Source organism: Myotis daubentonii, chromosome 17 (assembly GCF_963259705.1).
Source record: "Myotis daubentonii chromosome 17, mMyoDau2.1, whole genome shotgun sequence".
Taxonomy (NCBI): domain Eukaryota; kingdom Metazoa; phylum Chordata; class Mammalia; order Chiroptera; family Vespertilionidae; genus Myotis; species Myotis daubentonii.
In genome coordinates, this window is record NC_081856.1 from 48,551,318 (window position 1) to 48,566,694 (window position 15,377).

A 15,377-nucleotide genomic window follows, 5' to 3' on the forward strand; every position below is an offset into this window, starting at 1 on the left:
GTTCTCAGGGGCCCTGCCGCGCTTCTGCCGCCTGGCCCAGGAGTGGCTGTCCTGGGTGTACCTGGCAGGGCTGTGGGAGGGCTCCGGGACGCAGGGCAGGGGAGGGAGCCCGGCCACAGGAGGGCTCGCCCCCTAGTCACCTCCTGGGAAGCCACAGTGCCCAGCATCGTCCCACTCACTAGCAGCCCCACCCACACCAGTGAGCAGACTGGGCTCCGTGCACCCCCTGAGCCGAGCTGGTGGAGTCACAACAATGCCGGCCGGGCAGGGCTGTTGCTGAGGTTGATGCTGATGCTTTGCCTAAGTTGCCAGCTCACCGTGGGCAGGTCTGTGTGTCAATCATTTTCTATCCCGTTTCTCACCCACAGCGAACCCTGAAGCACATGGGTTTCCATGGCTGGTTTTTATGAACCAGACAAGGAAACGCTGTTAAAGAGCGTGAGGGATGTGCCCGTGGCCAGCCACAGGCCGCGGCGTTGGTATTCACACCTGTTACTTCGTCCCCAAGTCCCACCTCATCCCCCACCCCCCGAGTGAGGACTCGGTGAGCGCCAGGGGGAGGGTGGGCTCAGGAATTCCAAAGCAGCTGATCCGTGTCATCCCAGCGCCCCTCGGGGAGAATCGGAAATGAAGCAAAAATAGAGTCTGTCTGTAGGACAGCGGCCACTTCCAGGGGACCAGATCCCCTTGATTTATCTGCTACTACGCAGGCCCCAGCACCTGGGGCCTCCCGGAGAAATCTGTGAACACAGCCAGACAAATCGCCGCCTCTCCCTTCGCCAGAAAAAGACTAAATCGACACCTCTTTTGTGGCGTCAGCATTGAAAAAACTCTCACTTTACAAGCCCGAGAGAAGGAGAAAGTGAGGCACGCCAGGGTGGGGAGAGCGGTACCCACCTGACTCTGGCCCAGAGAAATGCTTCGTCATCCCCCCCCTCGCCGGCCTGCTGCCCTTGGCTGGCTCTCAGAGGTGTGACAGTCACCCTGCTGACTCTTGCTCATCCTAAAATTAGCAGCACAGCCGCACTGCTGCAGAGAGAAAACACGGGCAGAGGCCAGGAGACCTAGCAGCAGAGAGAGGGGATGACATGAGCCTCACACACACTTGGAGATGTGTGCTGTGGCTCGCACGACAAGCGGTGCCGGTGACTTCTGGCCCGGCGGTCTCTGCCTCGTGCCCCGTTCAGCAGGCTGCGCCGACGCAGTGCACCTAAGTCTTCCGGTTTCCAGAGCACCCCCAGAGCGTCCCAGACTTAGGGGACATTGGTGTTCAGAGATGCTCTCTTGGAGTCAGGGAGGAAGTAGAGGCACCCAGTTTTTCTGAAATACCCGGTAGGAAGGGTCAAGAAAGAAATGACATGTTTTGGCCCAGCCGGCGTGGCTCGGTAGTTGAGGGTTGACCTATGAACCAGGAGGTCACGGTTCGATTCTAGGTCAGGGCCTGTGCCCTGCCTGGGTTGCAGACTCGATTCCCAGTGTGGGGCGTGTAGGAGGCAGCCGATCAATGTTTCTCTCTCATCGTTGATGTTTCTCTCTCTCTCCCTTTCTCTTCCTCTCTGAAAAAAGAAAAAAGAAAAAAAAAAAAAAAAAAGGACATGTTTGGTCCCAACTGCCCAGGAAGCAGAGGGGAGAGAGAGGGACTCAGCCAAGAGAACGGGGCTGTGGGGCAACTCTGTGTTGAATTCTGTGTGACGAGGCCCCAGCATTTTCTTTGCAACGTGTCCCCCTCCGCGCTTTCCGGGGCAGGGTCAGCTGGGAGGCAGCGGGGCACGAAGATCCCAGGGGCCAGGGAAACCTGGGAGGTGCGGTTCCCAAGCCTCCGGGGCTGTGTGTTGCAAAGGCTGCAGCACCCCAGCTACATATGTCCACAGGGGACATTAGAAAAACGTGTTCACCAGCATGTTATTGAGGCGACACGCATAAAAACGCACCCATATCACACGCTGAACATCTGTGCATGGCTGCCGCCTGGATAAATAGGACTTGAGCAGCATTTCAGGAGCCCCTTCCCCCTGCCTGAGGGTGACCTTGTCCTGACCTCTAACAGCAGAGGTTCATTTGGCCTCTTTATGAATTTAATATAAATAATACTGTATGCACTCCCTCGGGCCTGGCTTCTCTCACCCAGACGATGTTGGTGAGATGTATTCGTGTGTTGCATGTAGTTGTATGTCGTTCTCATTGCTCTGTAGTATTCCGTGGGTATGTGTGTGTTTTTTTAATTCCTCACCCCAGGATATGTTTATTAATTTTTAAAGAGAGAGGAAGGGGAAGGGGGAGAGAGAGAGAGATAGAGATAGATAGATAGAACCATAGATGTGAGGGAGAAACATGGATGGGTTGCCCCCCCATCCCTGACTGGGGATTGAACCCACAACTTAGGTATGTGCCCTGACCGGTAATCAAACCCGCCACCTTTTAGTGTGTGGGATGACACTCCAACCAACTGAGCCACCCAGCCTGGGCCCACAGGGTGCATGTTTTTAAAATTCTTCTGCTGTGAGCGTTCAGGCAGCTCCAGGGTCTGGCTGTTCGGAGTAGTGCTGCCGTGAACATACTAAGACGTATCTTTCGGCGAACACATGCGCATTTCCCTGAGTTTGTACCCAGGAGTGGACCTGCTCGGTCCTGGGGTGCACACATGATCTGCTTTAGGGGGCGATGCAGAACAGTTTCCCAGAGTGGTTGTCTTGCTCCAGAATGTTCGTCCACCTGCCTGTGTGAGAATTCCAGCTCTGCATGGAAACCAGTCCTGGGTATTGTCTGTCTTTTTAATTTTGGCCAAACCATCACAGAAAGAGCGAATGGCCTGAAAGGACGCACGCACCCCAGACAAGGAAAAGGCTCCCTTTGGTGATACTGGAAGTCTGTGCAGGGCCCTGTGCCTGCATCCTGGCAGGGGGAGCCCACGGTGCTGCCTCCTGGCCCCAGCCGCCACACCGCCCCGCTCTCGGGCAGGGACCAGGCTTCGCTGCAGCAATACCCAGCAGAGCGTGCCACAGTCCTTCCCGGTGACGGAGCCTCTATGTGCCCGACCCCAACCACACCGACTCGCTTCAGACTTGCCTGGGGGCCTCCGTAAATATTTAACCGGCTGCGTCCCCCATTCTGTCCGCTGCCATCAACTGGGGCGAGAACCATACGTCCCTGCTTGCCCTCCTGCTGTAAGGCGGCCCTTTTGGCTGACCCAGCGCCAGCCCTGCCATTCTGGAGCGATGCTGGGGCGATGCTGCTCCCGGCCTGGCGGCTCATGGTGTTTGGAGCCGTGGGAGCTGAGCACGCCTACTCGAGCTCTCAGCCTGTGCCCGCAACACGCCCAGGGCTTTCTGCTGATATTTCATGGGACCTCACAGCAGGTTCATGGATAAGGAAGCTAAGGGTTAAACACATTCCCCCGGGGAAACATGGCTAGTCCATTTGATAGTTTGGCTTCAAATTTTAATACCTTCACCCCCATCTTGCACTTTTCTCTTCTGGCTGATATTTAGACACACAAACTTCCTTTTCAACTCATCTTTCTCGTGGGTCGAAAAGCGATGCCGGGGGGTGGAGGTGCTGACAGGGAGAGCCCACCCTGGGACCCCTGCTCACTGAAGGATTAAGACGGAGGATGGGTGCCCTCTGGGACGGTTGCTGTGAGCAGTGGGCTCCCAACGATGCCCAGGTCCTCGTCCCCAGACCCTACGGACGTGCTGTCTTACGTGTCAGAAGGGAGTTTGCAGACAGGATGCCGGTTCGTCACCTGGAGGAGGAGAGATGGTCTTGGATCCTGTGGGTGGTGCCAAGGGAATCACATGATCCTTAGACGTGGGAGAGGGAGGCAGCGGAGTCAGGTGCAGGAGGAGATGTGACCGTGGAGGCGGGGCCGGGGGAGGCCGTGTTGCTGTGTGTGGTGGTGGAGGAAGGAGGCCTAAGTGGAGGCATCTGGGAGCGGCCCCCAGAAGCTAGAAAAGCGAGGAAACAGATGGTTTTAGAGCAGCGGTTCTCAACCTGGGGCCGCGACCCCTTTGGGGGTCGAACGACCCTTTCATAGGGGTCGCCTCAGACCATCGGAAAACATATATAATTACATATTGTTTTTGTGATTAAGCACTATGCTTTCATTATGTTCAATTTGTCACAATGAAATTGGGGGTCACCACCACATGAGGAACTGTATCAAAGGGTCGCGGCATCAGGAAGGTTGAGAACCACTGTTTTAGAGTCTCCAGAAGGGACCGCCAGCCCAGACCTGATTTAGCTCCGTGAGACCTGCGTCAGCCTCTGACCTCCAGAACCGTGAGATCATACATTGGCCTTATTTTATGTCACTAAGTCTTTGAAAATTGGTTGTTGCAGCAAATTGTTCTTGGCGTCAGTTGGTGTAAGGTCGAGCTCATGGGCTGCCCGATTTCTAACTCTGTTCTGGGAGTTTCTAGCTGCGTGATCTGGGGCAAGTTTCGTAACTTGTCTGGGTCTCACCTTCCTCCTCTCTAAAACGGGTAGAAGGAGAGTCTCTGATGTGAAGGGGTGCTGTGAGGATGCGGTGAGGATTCTGTGCCTACGAAACGCCCGGTGATAAGTTTTTGGTGTGGATTTCCGGGCAGGAATGAGGGGGGCGGATTGGGGCGCAGACTTGGGAGCTAGACCAGCCTCAGGTGCGGGCTCCTCTTACTTGTTTGGATCAAGGGAGCTGTCTGTGTCCCCGTTTCCCCATCTGGAACATAGAGGCCGGGGTCCCCTGGGCTTGGGGGTTTGTATGGGATGGTGGCCAGGGCTCTTGCAGGACGAGGTATGGCCACTCCGGGGAGGGTGGTGATCGCCATCGGTGGGTGGTGGTGACTGTTGGGGCTCCAGCCCTGCGCATCATGGATGCATTTGTTCTTCATTTACCGCCGTAATAATGTAGTGCCCTGAGTGGGAGACAGGAGCTGGGACAGTCCTGGGGACCTAGTGGGCACCCAGCCATCGCCGGATGAATGAACAGAAAAGGGAACAGGCCCCAGCCGTGCCCTACAGAACCTCTCGGCGCAGGGCGAGGCCGGGAGCCATGCCAGGCCTTTGTGGCCGTCTTCAAACAGAAACAAACAAGGAGCCACTTCCCACCAGCTGACCCCAAACCCCCTCCGCCCACTGCCAGGACCTCTCTGCCCTGCAGGCGAGGCCAGGGCTGTGTGCCAGGCCTGGCCCAGCTGTTCACTCCCTAAGCCAGCCCCCTGACCTTTCTGGAGCCTTCTCTCCTCATCGTTATAGTGGACACCCTTCAGCCCCCTCTGCCTTCCCAGGGCAGTTCTGAGGAGCCCCCTGCAGTAGAAAGCCCCTCTCTGAGAAGTCCTGTGCCCGTGGGAGGGGAGCGACAGTCCCCTGAAGGGTCCCCAGGTCCCCGCCTCACCTCTGTTTGGGTACCAGGGCTATCGAGCAGTATTTTTACAAGCCTCCCTCTCAGTATATCAGGGCTAAGTATAAAGAAAGGAGAATAACCACCTACAGCGCCGGGTGTGTGATTGTAACAAGGTTGGTTTTCCTTCTTCTCATCCCCAGGCCTGATCTCTGGACCACAAAGGAGTTAAAACGATACACGCCCGCTCCCCCCACCCCGTGGCCGTACCTGTCCGCTGCATGGAGCGTCACTTGAGGATTTCCCGCGCGTGTGGATTTACAAGATGTCCAGCTGCTGCGGAATCGCGCCGGTGGAGCCTGCTTGGTGACACACTGCTGGGTGCTCAGGGTGTGCGGGAAGCCGAGCCTCGTGGATTCCGCAGCCAGGATGCCCGGGGGGACGGAGGACCCCAGCTTCCTGAGCTCGCATCGTGGACAGGAATGTTTGCCTGGGTCTCTCCAGATCCCTGCGGGGCTCCCCAGGAAACGTAAGTCCCGCCTCACGCCTCATGCATGTCTGCCAGGCGCTCACCTGGGCCTGAGGCGACTCTGGCCTGGTGGGTGGTAGCCAGGTCACCGGAGGCGGCCGGCTCTCCAGAGGAGCTGGCATTGAACGAGCGCACTCGGTGTGTCGGGCTGGGGCTGTTGCTCGGGGGTGGCAGGTGGGAAGGGCAAGGTGGTGCCCGGGAGCCACGGCTGTTTCCCTTGCCGACATGTGTCATCATACTGGTCAGTCTCACGGGTTTTCCCGGTGTTTGTGTCTGTCTCCATCTAGCAGACCTCGAAGGCCAGGTCTCTTGCGCGTGGCTCTGTGTCTTTAAGACAGTGATTCTCAACCTTCTGGTGCTTTAAATACAGTTCCTCATGTTGTGACCCAACCATAAAATTATTTTCGTTGCTACTTCATAACTGTAATGTTGCTACTGTTATGAATCATCATGTAAATATCTGATATGCAGGATGGTCTTAGGCGACCCCTGTGAAAGGGTCGTTCGACCGCCAAAGGGGTCGCACCCACAGGTTGAGAACTGCTGCTCTAAGACATAGCCTGGTGCCTGGTGGACAGTATCTCTCGCTGCAGGAAGGGCGAACTAAGACCAGGCCATCGATGAAGGCATTGGAGAGTAAACAGGGAAGGTAGCAGTAGGGAGCAATTTGGGGGCTCAGTGCTTCGAGCTACGAAGAGCTGAATGTCTGGTTGGAATCTCTCCCTGGTACCTACCGCGTGACTCCGGGCAAGTGACTGCTGGATTCCGGGCCCCTCGCTATCCAGTAAGAGTGAAGGGAGGTCATGCTTCACAGGCCTGGTGTCGAGGAGGCTGACGTGCTGACAGCCGCCGTGCCTGGCACGCAGCAGACACTGAGCCACATGAGGGCTCGCTGTGGCTGGGGGAAGCTTCCAGCGAGGAGAGGTGTCACTGAGTGTTTCTGAGCAGAGCCGGTGGGCTGTGCTGGACTGTGAACTGGGCACCGCCAGTTGGCATGGGCAGTTGATTAAAGGTCACAGGCCTCGCCGCCTGTGGGAAGGCTGAGTGGCAGGTCAGCAGCAGGTGAGGGAGGGAACAGCTGGACTTGGACTTGGCAACGGAGGTTCTGCAGTTGACAAGCGGGAGGACTGACTTGGCAGCTGTGAGGCTGGCAGCTCCCGGGGAGGTTGCCTGAGTGTTGGGCTGCCCGAGGGGAGGGGCAGCTCCCACAGCCAGTGTCCCCAGTGCTCAGGTCACCTGGGGCCACGTGGCCCTCAGCTGTCAATATGGCACTTGGGGCGGGGCCTGGGCTCTGGTTTTGATTGGGTTCCCCGTTCCGCTCATGCCCGGTGGCACCTGTCAGCGGGCCTTTTCCCAGAGCTCCTAGTGGACACAGCGGCCTTCTGGTTATCCCACGCTGCCCAGTTCACAGCTCCTGGGTGTGCGGTGACGACCCATTCATTGATGCCCGGTGTTTGATCTTTCTCCCACCCTAGGAAGTCATCTCTGTGAGGCCAGGAAACTTGTTCATCTTGCTCGCAGGCTGAACACACAGTAGGCGCCTTATTTATTGCACCACAGTTAACCAGATCAGATGGTGACTTTAGTGGTTTCCTTTCAGCTTCCTGGACAAGGACAGACGACAGGGAAACACCTTTCCTTTGGAACATTCGTATCCCTTAACCAGCCCAGCCGTCCCACTAGGTGGGCAATGGTGCCCCCAGTTTACAGCCCAGAACTTGGAGGCTTTGGGAAGCCATCGAACGCCCCCAAGGTTATTCATTCAAGAGAAGGCAGAGCAGGAAGCCAAGAAGGATGTGTGTGTGCGCGCGCCCACACAGTTGCATGCGCCGAGCACTGCTAGCCAAGCACTGCCAGCCATGGGGCGCTCTTGGGGTTCTTAGAATGGGGCTCCCTCTTGGTCACCCTGGAAAGAGACTTTTCCTAAGATCTCGGTGCCCCACGGTGTGAAGGAGGCAGGCGCCGTGCTGGGCCCTGGGATGCGGTGGGGTTGGCATCTCAGTTCAGCGCCTGGGGGTTCCTGGTCCCCAGGAAGCCTGTGCCCTTGGGTGAGCGTGATGGGCAGCCCAGCGTGATGGGTGCTGTGCTCACTCGCTGTGGCCACCGGGCCGGGCCAGGAGTGACCCGAGGAGGGTGTGGGGCGGCGTGGGAAGCTGGGAGGTTTGGCGGGGCTCGGAGTGGTGGGCAGACCTATCCTGGGGTCGGGAGGGGCTCCATTGGAAAAGTGAGTGGGGCACCTCGAGGCCCAGCACTGCCTCTTTCTTTTGCTTCTGCCTCGGCAGGGCTCTGGCACCTCTTCCTGCCATCTCCCCCCACCCTCCCGCCGTGGCTGCGGCACCCCCACTTATCACATGGCCCACAGCCCTGCATTTTCTCCTTTTATCGGTTACTCCCTAGAACAACCCCATTGTGGTGGTCCTGGTTATCTGCTGCTCCTCCCAGGAGAGCGAGGGTGGGCTTGGGCACCAGGGGCCGGAACGGTCACAGAAAGAAGTGAGACTCCCGTGTCCCCTCCGTGCCGGCTGCTCTGAGCACCCGCCCCATCTGCGGGGTGCCCTGTGGACAGTGACGGAGGAATACCTGCCGTCTGCTACGCCGATCTCTGGGCCGGGCACATGGCAGACATGATTCCATTTCCAGCCCAGCACAGACTGTGGGGTCGGCACTGTGATTGTGGTCATGGTTAGTGTTGAAGTAACGGGAGCACAGAGAGGCCACACAGGCAGGATTGGAAAACAGTTCCTTCCGGTTCCAAAGCTACTAAGCCACCCTCCCTGGAGCCATGAGATGCAACTTCTACTGCCTCCTTTTTTTCCCCCCCTTTGTGTTAAAACAACTTTAAAAAAAGTCTTTATTGTTGAAAGCATTACATAGATCCTTCTTTTCTCCCCATTAACCTCTCCCAGCCCGCTCCCGTCCTGCCCCCCACCCAGGCCCTCACCATCCCGTTGTCTGTGTCCACGGGTTATGCACGTATGCATACTGGCTCATTGGTGGATCTCTTCCCACCCACCCTCCCCTGCTCCCCTCTGAGGTTCAACAGTCTGTTCAAGCTTCTGTGACTCTACTGCCTTCTTCGCCTCCAAGTAAGCAAAAAGGCAGATCAGCTTCCGTCTCTGGGCGTTCGTACCCTCCTTGCCAGGGAGGACTAGGACTTCTAAGCGGGGACACTCGAGACTTCTTTTAGGAGGAGCACTGGGACCTGTACTTGGGGGCAGTGATTGGAAGAGTGTGGTCTTTAGAGCAAAACCTCACCTACACTCAGGACCACTGGCCGAGCCGCCGTAGGGACGGTGACGGCTGACAGATTGGAGCGCACGCCAGCTTCTCCACATTCTCCAGACAGATAAGCTGGGCAGTTCCCGGGTCTCTCGGAACCCGTTTCTTCCTCTGTAAAATGTGTGCGTGTGTGTGTGTGTGTGTGTGCGCGTGTGTGTGTGCACGCGCGCGTACTCCCCAGGTTAGAAGGTTAACCAGCCACATTCCGGGCGTTCATCAACACCAGCCATTAGGCAATGCCATGGCTGTCATGGAGACACCCCCCCCCCCCCCCCCCGTCTCCAGACTCAGCCTGGAGAGCAAGGCCCAGCACTTCTCTCAGGGTGACCCAGGTACCCCCGTGGGAGCAGAATACAAGGACATTTGGAAGCTTTGCTGTGTCATAGCTGTGTGACCTTCCTCTAGTTCCTCAACCTCTCTGAGCGGCACTTTCTTCTTCGCCTACGAAGCTGGGACCAAAAGGCTGCTGAGTCTCTAGTCCTTACCTCCGAGCTACTCTTTGCTCTCTGAACGTTACTTCCTCCCCATGGGGGCCTTGTGGCCGCTGGCGGCTGCTAGCGGGTGCAGGCCTCCTCCCTCCCTCCCTCATCCCGGGACGCTGTGTCTGGCTTTTCCTTCTGGAGCCTGTGGGTGTGAGGCTTGCAGCCCCCCTCTCCCGGGTGAGTGCTGAGTGTCAGAAGGCTTGAGAAAACACTGGCCTGTGGAATTCCAAAGTTAATGAAGGGCGCAGATTCCAGGAGGGTCTCTGCTTGACCTCCCACCCTCCTCCACCCCCCTGTTACCCCCGAGTGAGCTCGGAGCACTTGAAGGTTTATAGCAGCTGCACACTGAACTCTCGGGAGTGGGCCAGGACGGTGGCCTCGGCCCCGGGGGGCCTGGCCAGGGTGGGTGAGTTTCAGCCTCTCCCCTAAGGTGTCTGGTGAACCAGAGAAAGGCACTGGGAACAACCCAGGTGGGCAGGGCGGGCCGTCCTGGGAGAAGGGGGTACATGTGAACCAGCGGGGTGATTTTCCGCTGTCGGAAGGAAGGGCAGAGTGAGGGGCTATGTGAGAGGTTTGAAAGCAGACCCACTTGCCTTAACCAAATAAACAAAAAGGAAATCTTTAAAAAAATGATTATTCTGACCTTAGCACCCAAGTATCTATCTCTTCCCTTAGGGCTGGTGGAATTGGGTAAAAAGAACAGGCTTTTGGCCCGGCTGGCGTGGCTCAGTGGTGGAGCCTATGAACCAGGAGGTCACGGTTTGGTTCCTGGTCAAGGGCATATGCCTAGGTTGTAGGCTCGATCGCCAGGGTGGGGCCTGCAGGAGGCAGCCGATCAGTGATTCTCTCTCCTCATTGATCTTTCTATCTCTCCCCCTCCCTTCCTCTCTGAAATCAATAAAAACATATTTAAAAGACAAAACAGGCTTTTGGTGACTGATACGGTTCCAAGATGCATTCTCTGTCTTGGGCTCACAGATCCTTCATGGGAAAGGCCTGTGTGAGTGTGTGTCTCCGTCAGCCCTGGCTGCTCCCTCACCTGCTCCTCCCTGGGACCTGGGTCATTTCCCATCATAGGGCTGGGCAGGCGTGGCCCCCTTTCTTTGTCTTGTCAGAGTCAGTTTGCAGGGCAGTTGCAGGGGGTAGAGGTCTTTCTCTCCCATCTGTCTGCCACCATCTCTGCCTCCCATCCTACTGGAGGGGGGGGGGACGTTCCAGGGAGAGGGGGGTCAGCCCCACAGATTACCAGGAACTGCCCTGACCTGACCCTCCCCTGTGAGGCTTATCTGGCTCCAAGCGAAGCGCAGCTGCTGGTGGTGAGGTCTCTGAGTCACTCAGAAGTTCTGGACCGGCTTTTGCAGGAGGTGATGACATAAACAAATAAACATTCGCCAGGATCCGCTCCCAGCTTTTAGCTCGCCGCCGGCGGGGGCCCTGGAAACTCTGTGTTGTGTTGCCTGTTCAGAGGATGCTCAGGCTCTTCGTGGAGGAGAATTCTCCCCGTGGAGAAATGCTCCCGAGAGGTTGCTGGGGCTCGTACACCCGGGGCTTCCTCGGGCCGTTACTGCCTCTTCTGTGAAGCCCGGTTATTGTAAGAGTCAGATGAGCCGAGACGGGAAACCTGGCCCTGTTGTTGGCCCTGCCTCTGAACTTGACTCCTAGTAAGCCCCGCGTCTCAGTCAGATTAGCGAGTCATTGCTCTGGGCCCACGATCCTGCTTCCCAGTTGTTGAGTCAGCTCAGGCAAGAGGCTCGTCTTTCCATGAGGTGGCCGTCCTCGCCTTGCGCCCCTCACGTGCCTGTTGCGAGGCCCAAATGCGTCACCCCTGGGAAGGGCCCGAGAGCTGGACAGCGCTTGGCCTCCCGGGGCTGGCAGGTTGGCTGAGGCTGGTCAGGGAGCAGGGTGGTGACAGGCGATGGGGTCTGGCACATCCCTAAGGTGAAGGCCAGGCGGCAGGGGACGGCCCAGGCGGGTTCCAGACGCAGGCCACCTGCCTCCCGTCCCAGCTCCGCGTTCCTCGGTCCTTCAGACCGACTTGCTGGACTCTGGAATCTGCGGCCGAGTTCTGGGCCGTTTCTTTGCACAGTGGGAATCGTGCAGGTGGGAAGTAGAAAGCGAGACGCCACCATGGGTCCTCCAGCTCTTATTCCCACCCCGGGATGAGCAGACGTGAGCGGAAACGGCGTGCTGGCTTTGCATCATGGCCTCTGATGAAGTTTAAGTAAAAAAAAAAAAAAAAAGAGGCAAAGTGCTGCTCACGGGCCTGTTCTCCCATCCCACTTCCTCCCTTTCACAGAAGGGCTGCTCTCCAGAACGTGGGCCGTGGAGTCATGTTCTTACCCTTTTATTACAAACCTGCGTGGCGGCCGCTGGTGACACGGTTCTGTGTGTTTAACGTTTCTTCTGCGGGTGACGCTGCCGATGTGACGTGACATAGTGAAGGTGCGGGGTGACATAATGCCGGTGTGAGGTGACAGCAGGTTGCTCGGGCCGCTCTGCGTTTTGGGTGACGTCGCTGCTCCGTTTGATCCTCTCGGCCCCTTGGGGCGGGTTGCGGGCTGTTCCCAGGTTTTTGCTGGTGTAAACAGCGGAGGTGAGCTTCCTTGCACACGTCTCCAGGTGCACGTCTGGGCTCCCCGAGGTTGCACAGGGAATGCACGCTTGCAGCCGTGCCCGAGGCTGCCACACCGCTGTCCGATGGGATGAGCTGTTGACTGCGGCGTCTCCCCGGGAGCCTGTGGATGCGGAGACAGGGGTGCCATGCTGGCCGCCGCCTCCGGAGGCTGGGTGGGCCATGCTGGGCACCAGTACTGGCTCCGTGCATGCTGGGATGGGGTGCATCCTGGGAGGAAATGAGGCAAGCTCCAGGGGCAAGGCCGGAGTCAGGGTGCAGGGAGCATGCCACCGTGGTCTCTGCTGAAGCAGCCCTTGGTCAGCAGCGGGAGGAGGCCATGGGGGTGGGGGGTGGAGAAGTTGATGCGGAAAGGGTAACGGCGAGGGGGTCGACAGGACTGTCCGAGCCTGGATGCGTGCATGTCACTGGGATGGACATACCATAAAGGTCCCAGGAACCATGGCGGGGTGGTGTGGGGAGCCGGAAGAGGCCCGGTTGGTGTGGTGCGGAGAGCTGAAGGGGTGGTGGGGTTGGATTGAGAGCTTGGGGCTGGGGCAGAAGCCTGCCCACCGTTATTCATTGAGGATCTTGGCTACTCAAATGCCTCCATCGTGGGGGACAGGGCGTTGCCGTGACCTCTGTCGGAGCCGGTCTCAGCCGGGGTTGTCAGCAAAGCGTGCTGCTCAGGAGCCTTAAAGCAGAGCGGAAGGGTGGTTGGCGGCGGGGCTGTTTGCAGACGGACGGACGGTCTGCAGAGGAAAGTACTGGAAGGCAGGTCCCTGCTGTGGATAACCCTAGGGAAGCAAGAGAACGAGAGAGGGTTAAAGAGACACACATTCGAGAGCTGTTTTCATCTCTTAAAAGATGTGATCAGAAGTGGAAAGTCGGGGTTTCGTAATGGGAAAAGAATTGGGTTTATACTATAAATTGCCTCTTTTTCTTCTTAAGCGTTTCCTCTGATGATGCAACAAATATGAGGTCTGTGTAGTAAACTTTGGATGCATAGAAATAGACCGAGTGTTGAAAACAGTCCCATAACCTTCCACTGAGGAGCAGCCCCTGGTAACCTTGGTAACAGTGGCAGCTCCTAAGCGTAGGATGACGGTCGCATAGGAGCCGTCTGGGACTTTCCTGGGTTTAGCACTGAAAGCTCCAGCTCCTGGGCAGACCGCAGTGCCTGCCACCTTCCCTATGAGATCAGTTCCACCCCCGTGGGTCAGGCGTTTTGACAGCCCATAAAGCTTTGTCAGTAGCCATGTGTTTATTTGGCTCCAACTGTGTGCCGGGCGTGGGTGAGGCCGCAGGCGGTGGACGAGACTCCAGGGTCCATGCCCTGTTCTCTGTCCTCCAGGCGTTGACAGCTCGTCTCGGGTACGAGCAGGGAGTAGGAGAGGAGGGAGTCCCTTCCCGGCGGGGTGGCTGCGCGGTGGGGATTCAAGACTTCCTTTCGCCTGGTGCCCGTATGTAGGTCTGGTTTTGCAGGCTGGTGCCGGGAGGGACCTTGTCCAAATGCTGTGTTTGACAGTACCAGCCCTGCCCCCTTAAGGACAACACTGGGACCCCCAAGAGATGCGCCTCCTTCTGGGCCAGATCAGTGGCAGGATGAGGAGGGTGATGTCAGCCCCCGTCCTCCCGAGGTTGTGCCCCTTGTGGTGTCCTTGGACCCTCCACACACCCATGGATGAGCAGCCAGTGCCTGATGTAATAACCACATTTTCCAGGCCGCAAGCGGAGGCCCCTGTTAGGGGGAAGCCAGCCCACGGCTTGTCAGATGCTGAGCGTGTGTCTCCCCCGCCCCGACCCGGGCCAGCTTTGACAGCTCGGCTCTGAGGCCGGCCCTCTGCCCCCACATTACCTCCAGGAGATTGAGGCCGGTGAGGGGTGGCGTTGGGCTCCGTCAACGCCATGGTGCGCCGCAGCAGCTACATAATGCTCGGGGCTCAGTGCAGAAGGAAGCGCAGGCTCCTGCTCAGCGTGAATTAAGACTTTCCCGTGGGGACAGCGCAGCACGAAATCCAGCCCCCTGACCATGAGGCGGGCCTGGGGCAGCATGAGGTTGGGGCCTTGTGTTCATTTCCCCGCCCGAGCAGAGTGAGGCCGGGCTGTGGGCCACGTGTCTGCAGAGCCCTGGCCTAGCAGGGTCCTTTGGGCGCTCCGAGGTGCCTGGCGTCCTGGGGGAACAGTCACCCTCGTCCCTTCCCCAGGCTACAGGCACCGGCTTCTCTCTGGAGGGTGATCACGACCTGCTGTCCCAGGGGCACCAGCCTGGAGTGAGACTTGACACGCTCTCTCTCCTCCTTTGTCCTGTGGGCACCGACACCTCCCCCCTGCTCTTTGGCACCCTGTCTCTACTGGGTACACATCTGGGGGTGATGGCCGGTGTGGGGGGGCTCCTCTGGGGAAGAAGATTTCTTCAGGATGTAATTTCCTGAGTTCCTGGGGGGCTGGCATTCTTATTTGGGGCATCGCTTCATTGCTTACAGCACCATGATCGGTTCTTACATCCATTGGTTGAGTCTACATTCAACTTACGTTTGTTGAGCACCTACAACATGCAGGGCGCCGTGCTGGGAAATCGAGGCCCCATGGGTCCATCGACTGCCCTTTTGCTCTCTCCTGGTGTTTCTCATGGCTTTGCCATGTTTAATCACTATGGCAACCCAGAGATGAAGTTGTTGCTGTATCCTCATTTCCCAGGTGAGGAAATCACGGTCAAATGGCCAGGCTCCCACCGTGGCTTTCCCTGACATCACCAGCTCAGTCTTTTCCGTCGCTTCATATGCAGCACAGTGCAGTGCCTTCAGGGGGCCTGGGTCTAATCCTGGCTCTGTTGTTGGTGGCCTTGGGCAAGTTATTTAACTTCTCTAGGCCTCATTTTCCCCATCTGTAAAATGGGGTCATAAAATAGTCCTTCTGTGGCAGTTAGTAAATGTTGGTGTCTTCCTCAAATTCATGTGTTGAAGCTCTAACCCCCCATGCAGTGGCATTTGGAGATGAGGCCTTTGGGAAGTAACCAGGCTAGATGAGGTCACGAGGGTGGGCCCCCTACGATAGGATTATGCCCTTGTAAAGAGGAAGACAGAGATCTTTTATGCTGCACACCAAGGGAAGGTCCGTAAGCACACAGTAAGGAGGCAGCTGTCTGCAAGCCAAGAA

General features: G+C 57.6%; 1 long non-coding RNA gene across 7 annotated transcripts in view; it reads left to right on the forward strand.

Moving 5' to 3' along the window:
• Positions 1–15,377, forward strand: part of LOC132219748 (uncharacterized) — an 801,764-nt gene that overhangs the window by 55,372 nt on the left and 731,015 nt on the right. For all 7 annotated transcript variants that reach the window (XR_009449597.1, XR_009449595.1, XR_009449596.1 and 4 more), the window contains exon 2: positions 5,521–5,846. This is a non-coding gene — a long non-coding RNA (uncharacterized LOC132219748). The remainder of the gene's footprint in view (positions 1–5,520; positions 5,847–15,377) is intronic.